Source organism: Lucilia cuprina, chromosome 6 (genome assembly GCF_022045245.1).
Source record: "Lucilia cuprina isolate Lc7/37 chromosome 6, ASM2204524v1, whole genome shotgun sequence".
Taxonomy (NCBI): Eukaryota; Metazoa; Arthropoda; class Insecta; order Diptera; family Calliphoridae; genus Lucilia; species Lucilia cuprina.
This window is the reverse complement of record NC_060954.1, coordinates 46,075,747-46,082,674: the sequence shown is the minus strand read 5'-3', so window position 1 is coordinate 46,082,674 and position 6,928 is coordinate 46,075,747.

Below are 6,928 nucleotides of genomic sequence, written 5' to 3'. Positions count from 1 at the left end.
AGATAGATAGATAGATAGATAGATAGATAGATAGATAGATAGATAGATAGATAGATAGATAGATAGATAGATAGATAGATAGATAGATAGATAGTGAGTTAGTTAGTTAGTTAGTTAGTTAGTTAGTTAGTTAGTTAGTTAGTTAGTTAGTTAGTTCTTTAGTTAGTTAGTTAGATATTTACTTAGTTAGTTAGTTAGTTAGTTAGATATTTACTTAGTTAGTTAGTTAGTTAGTTAGTTAATTTGTTAGTTAGTTAGATATTTACTTAGTTAGTTAGTTAGTTAGTTATTTGTTAGTTAGTTAGTTAGTTAATTAGTTAATTTTTATCCTTTAAAGGAAACTTCTACAGCACATACATATGTCCACAAACTCATTACACCCGCTCCAAAAAAATTGATGTAGAGTATTACAAAAAAAAAGTTATCAAATAGTTCTCCTTGACTGTAGTGGCTACACGTGTTCTCTGTAACTACAATCAACTAAAATTTTTATTTAAAATTCTTATCAATTTAGTTTTTTGTACTTTTGTTTTGTAAAAATTCTTGACGCAATCACGCAAGCGCTTGTAAAATATAATAAAAATAAAAAATAAACATCAAATTGCTTTCATATCAACTCAACGTTTGAATTTCTTTATTATTTTATAGCGTTTTTCTGTTTTGTTCTCGTTTATGTAACATTTTTATATTGTAAACTACTGCTGGTCCCCAAAACCGAAACACCCCACAATACCCCACCTTCACGGAATAACAATCATGTCATGGCATACTCTACTCACTGGAACCGAATGAAAGAACGAAATAACGACCGACCGACCAACCCATAAACCCCACTCCAGTGCCCCAGTTTCTTATGAATTGTGTGTTTTAGCACTTTAATTAGTAAAATTAAATGTAAACACGAATATTCGTGAATACAATGGAAATACGAATGAATAAAAAGAGAAAAAATAAAAAAAAATATATATATATATATATATATATATATATATATATATAAAATAAAATGTGTGTAAGTGTATGTATGCATGTACATTAGAATAACAAAATATAGTACATATGTACATATACATACATATTAATAAAAAAATTAAAAACTGTTATCATTACAATGAAACTTTATTTTTGTGATCGATTCTAATTTTAAATTTAACTGAATAAAATTTGTTTTTACAATAATTCCTTTTACAATTATTTTTTTAAAAATCGATTTTTAAATTTAAATAACAGAATTTTCCTAGAAACATAGTGGAAACTATAATGTAAAAATTGTTAATATCTAACTACTCAAACTACTGATGTATAGCTGCGGTAATAGTCCAAGGACTAAAATTAGACTAGGTAACAATTCAGCCATCAGACTGGGCATTAGGCAAGTGTAGTCTATAGAATAGTCATTAGAATGTAGACTATAACCACTAATTACTAATAGATAAAATCTAGTCTATATTCTAGAATATAGTCTATTCTATAGTCTAGTCGGTTGTCACTAGTCACCAAAGTAGTCTATTGAACAGTCATTAGACTGCAGGCTATAAATACTTAGTCATAGATATAGATATAGTATAGCCTATACTCTAGTACAGGTGCAGATAAAGCGAAATTACACCTCCTCCCAAAAAAAAAAAAAAAAACGAAAATTTTTCATATAAAATATAAAAATGAGAAACCACTCGAGCTGGATCCGCGGCTGCTATAGTAGATAGTCTAGTCAATATTCTAGTTTATAGTCAACCCTATAGTCTAGTCTATAGTCTGGTCTATAGTCAAGTACAGTTTAGATTAGTGCCGTCTAGTCTAGTCTATAGTCTGGTTTATACTTTAGTCTATAGTCTGGTCTATAGTATAGTCAATAGCATGGTCTATAGTATAATATATAGAATAGTCTATAGTCTAGTCTATAGTGTACTCTATAGTCTATAGTCTAATCTATAGTATAGTCTATAGTCCAGTCTATAGTCTAATCTACGGTATGTAGTCTATAGTCTGGTTTATACTTTAGTATATAGTCTAGTTTATAGTCTAGTCTACAGTCTAGACCATGGTCTAGTCTATAGTCTGGTCTATAGTATAGTCAATAGGTCTATAGTCTGGTCTATAGTCTAGTCTATAGTGTAGTCTATAGTCTAGTCTACAGTCTAATCTATAGTCTAATCTATAGTATAACCCATAGTCCAGTCTATAGTCTAATCTACAGTATATAGTGTAGTCTATAGTCTAGTATATATTCTAGTATAAAGTCTAATCTATAGTCTAGTCAATAGTCTAGTCTATAGTCTAGTCTATAGTCTAGTCTATAGTCTAGTCTATAGTCTAGTCTATAGTCTAGTCTATAGTCTAGTCTATAGTCTAGTCTATAGTCTAGTCTATAGTCTAGTCTATAGTCTAGTCTATAGTCTAGTCTATAGTCTAGTCTATAGTCTAGTCTATAGTCTAGTCTATAGTCTAGTCTATAGTCTAGTCTATAGTCTAGTCTATAGTCTAGTCTATAGTCTAGTCTATAGTCTAGTCTATAGTCTAGTCTATAGTCTATAGTCTAGTCTATAGTCTAGTCTATAGTCTATAGTCTATAGTCTAGTCTATAGTCTAGTCTACAGTCTAGACCATGGTCTAGTCTATTGTCTGGTCTATAGTATAGTCAATAGTTTGGTCTATAGTCTGATCTATAGTCTAGTCTATAGTGTAGTCTATAGTCTAGTCTATAGTCTAATCTATAGTCTAATCTATAGTATAACCTATAGTCCAGTCTATAGTCTAATCTACAGTATACAGTTTAGTCTATAGTCTAGTATATATTCTAGTATAAAGTCTAGTCTATAGTCTAGTCTACAGTCTAGTCTATAGTCTAGTCTATAGTCTAGTCTATAGTCTAGTCTATAGTCTAGTCTATAGTCTAGTCTATAGTCTAGTCTATTGTCTAGTCTATAGTCTAGTCTATAGTCTAGTCTATAGTCTAGTCTATAGTCTAGTCTATTGTCTTCAGTCTAGTCTATAGTCTAGTATATTGTCTTCAGTCTAGTCTATAGTTTAGTCTATAATATAGTCATTCGTTTAGTCTATAGTCAAGTCTATATTCTAGTCTATAGGCTATTCTATAGTCTAGTACATAGTCTAGTCTTTAGTCTGGTCTATAGACTAGTCTGTAGTCTAGTTTTTGGTCTATATTCTATTGTGTAGTCTAGTCTGTAGTTTAATTTAATTTTAGTTTAATATAATGTCTAGATTAGTTTATATTCTAATATATATTCTGGTCTGTAGTATAGTCATTAAACCTATAGAGATATTAATTTTATACAAATTTTAAGTTTAACCTCGTATAAAATATCTTAAATTTTCATTCTAACTTAATGAACTAAACTCTTTTCTTTAATTTGTTGCATTAATTATGATGAGCTTTATGTAATAAAAAATATAGAAAAAAATTTAAATTAAACGTTAAATTTAAAAAAATATTAATGTTTAAATGTTTGTATAATAATAACATAACGAAATTATGTATGTTTGTAGTTTATTAGTGGGCGTTTGTTTTAAAGTTTATGATTTTATGTATATACACATATATACTACATATATGTATGTATGAATGTACATAGGTTCTCCTTTATATAAATAAGTGTGAGTGTATTGTTATATCTATGAGTAGTGCATTCATTAGATGTTTCAGATCTTTCATACAATATGATTCAAAACTTTTTTGCCTTTCATAATTAACAAGAAAAAAGTGGACTTTGTTTGTAGTCGTACTTATTTCATTATATGTATGTATTTGTGTATTTGTTAGATTGTGTTTCAAGTTTTTCGTTGCCGTTGCTGCTATTTATTATTGTTTTAATGAATATTTCATGTGCAACACGTTTGCGGGAAACAAAAGCTCTCTTATACAATCATACAAGCTCAAAAACTTCAAGGTTAACTACAACTACAACAGTATTGCCAAGTGTTAGTTTATGAAAATCTATTGAATCCAAAAAAATATCTTATAAGTTGGCCCATTTATAACATATCCGATGGTTTAGAAACTCAATCTCCTAGAATTTTCTAATTATGGCTCCCTACTTATTTGGATGTAATTTCGACAAAGAAAGAGAAAGTGTTCTTCTGCGTGAGAAGAGTATGCTTTACGTGAACACCTGCTTTGCCAGCTATCCAATATCTGGTCATTGCTTCTGAGATGCAAAAACATCACTTTCGTTTGCAACCACCCACATGTGATGGTATCTGTTGTTTCGAGCACCTAGAGACCTTTTCCGTAGACCGAAAAACAAATTCTTTAAATAAACTAAAGACAAGTTCTTACTCCTAGAGTACACACAAGACTTACCCCTGTGTGTACTCTATGGGTAAGAACTATAGATATAAACAGAGTCGAGCATGAACATACCTGAACAAAGGTATCACCATTCAATCCATCCCTAAAGCCTATGAGTAGGGTTAAACTGCTGATTCTTCCTGAATCTTATTCATTTAGCATCAACCCATTTCCGTCTTTAGCCTCACAGTCAGTCTTCTGTACCGATCATATAAATATAGATAAATATATATATATCACCGTATTTTAACATTTTAATCAACATTCTCAACTTTTCTATCTAAAAACCAAGAAAAGATAAAATCCCTCTGGATTGTCACATATATAGTTCGATCCATAATAGAACATATAAACCATTTTGCAACAAAATTTAACACGAACTAATATGTTTTGATATCGGAATAAAATTCGAAACTAATGGGTTTTGCAATTACAAATCACTACCACAACTTGGCAATACGGTTCCTCAAGTACTAAGTTCTTTATTGTAATTATTTGTTGATATCACTGTACTATTTACTAAAGGGTAAGACAAAATTTACGACAGATTTTATTTACATAGAAAACAAAAGCTTTTTTGTAATATCAATAAATCATTTAGCAACTAAAATGGCCATCAGCATGAGAATAATATCTCGAGTAATACTCAATTTTATTTAATCATTAAATGTCATTTGTCAAAATGTTGTCTTTCTTACTTATTCACATTATATTTGACACACCCTTTTGTAATATTTTGCACGAGTTAAAAATTAGGGAAGAAAATATTAACAAGAAAACTATTCAAAGTAAAATGCAATTGAAAAATATTTGCAATTAAATATAAAAAATATGTTTAACTTTAATTTTATTTACAGTTCCTGAAATTATAAAATTCAATACATTACAAAGATGTCGGTGCTAATTAATCTTCTTTAAAAAAAAAATGCAAATATTAGACAATACTGAACTAAATTTCAACATTTTGTAACCTTCACTTTAATTACATATATTTTAAGATAAATTTTCCATTTTCGAAATATTATTTGTTTTAAATATTACAACACTTCTTTGAAGTTTCTATTTGTTCAATATGTAATTCATTATGTAACATCAAATATTATTGTTTTATTCTAACCATCCAATTTCTTAATAATATGTTATCTTAAAGTATTTCTACATAAAAGAAAAAAAGTAACAAAAATATTGTGGGTCTAGTGCGCTTGTATGATACCCTACAGTAGTTGCTTTCGTCTAGTGTAGTGTAGTGTAGTGTAGATAGATAGATAGATAGATAGATAGATAGATAGATAGATAGATAGATAGATAGATAGATAGATAGATAGATAGATAGATAGATAGATAGATAGATAGATAGATAGATAGATAGATAGATAGATAGATAGATAGATAGATAGATAGAAGATAGATAGATAGATAGATAGATAGATAGATAGATAGATAGATAGATAGATAGATAGATAGATAGATAGATAGATAGATAGATAGATACATAGATAGATAGATAGATAGATAGATAGATAGATAGATAGATAGATAGATAGATAGATAGATAGATAGATAGATAGATAGATAGATAGATAGATAGATAGATAGATAGATAGATAGATAGATAGATAGATAGATAGATAGATAGATAGATAGATAGATAGATAGATAGATAGATAGATAGATAGATAGATAGATAGATAGATAGATAGATAGATAGATAGATAGATAGATAGATAGATAGATAGATAGATAGATAGATAGATAGATAGATAGATAGATAGATAGATAGATAGATATAGAGATAGATAGATAGATAGATAGATAGATAGATAGATAGATAGATAGATAGATAGATAGATAGATAGATAGATAGATAGATAGATAGATAGATAGATAGATAGATAGATAGATAGATAGATAGATAGATAGATAGATAGATAGATAGATAGATAGATAGATAGATAGATAGATAGATAGATAGATAGATAGATAGATAGATAGATATAGATAGATAGATAGATAGATAGATAGATAGATAGATAGATAGATAGATAGATAGATAGATAGATAGATAGATAGATAGATAGATAGATAGATAGATAGATAGATAGATAGATAGATAGATAGATAGATAGATAGATAGATAGATAGATAGATAGATAGATAGATAGATAGATAGATAGATAGATAGATAGATAGATAGATAGATAGATAGATAGATAGATAGATAGATAGATAGATAGATAGATAGATAGATAGATAGATAGATAGATAGATAGATAGATAGATAGATAGATAGATAGATAGATAGATAGATAGATAGATAGATAGATAGATAGATAGATAGATAGATAGATAGATAGATAGATATAGATAGATAGATAGATAGATAGATAGATAGATAGATAGATAGATAGATAGATAGATAGATAGATAGATAGATAGATAGATAGATAGATAGATAGATAGATAGATAGATAGATAGATAGATAGATAGATAGATAGATAGATAGATAGATAGATAGATAGATAGATAGATAGATAGATAGATAGATAGATAGATAGATAGATAGATAGATAGATAGATAGATAGATAGATAGATAGATAGATAGATAGATAGATAGATA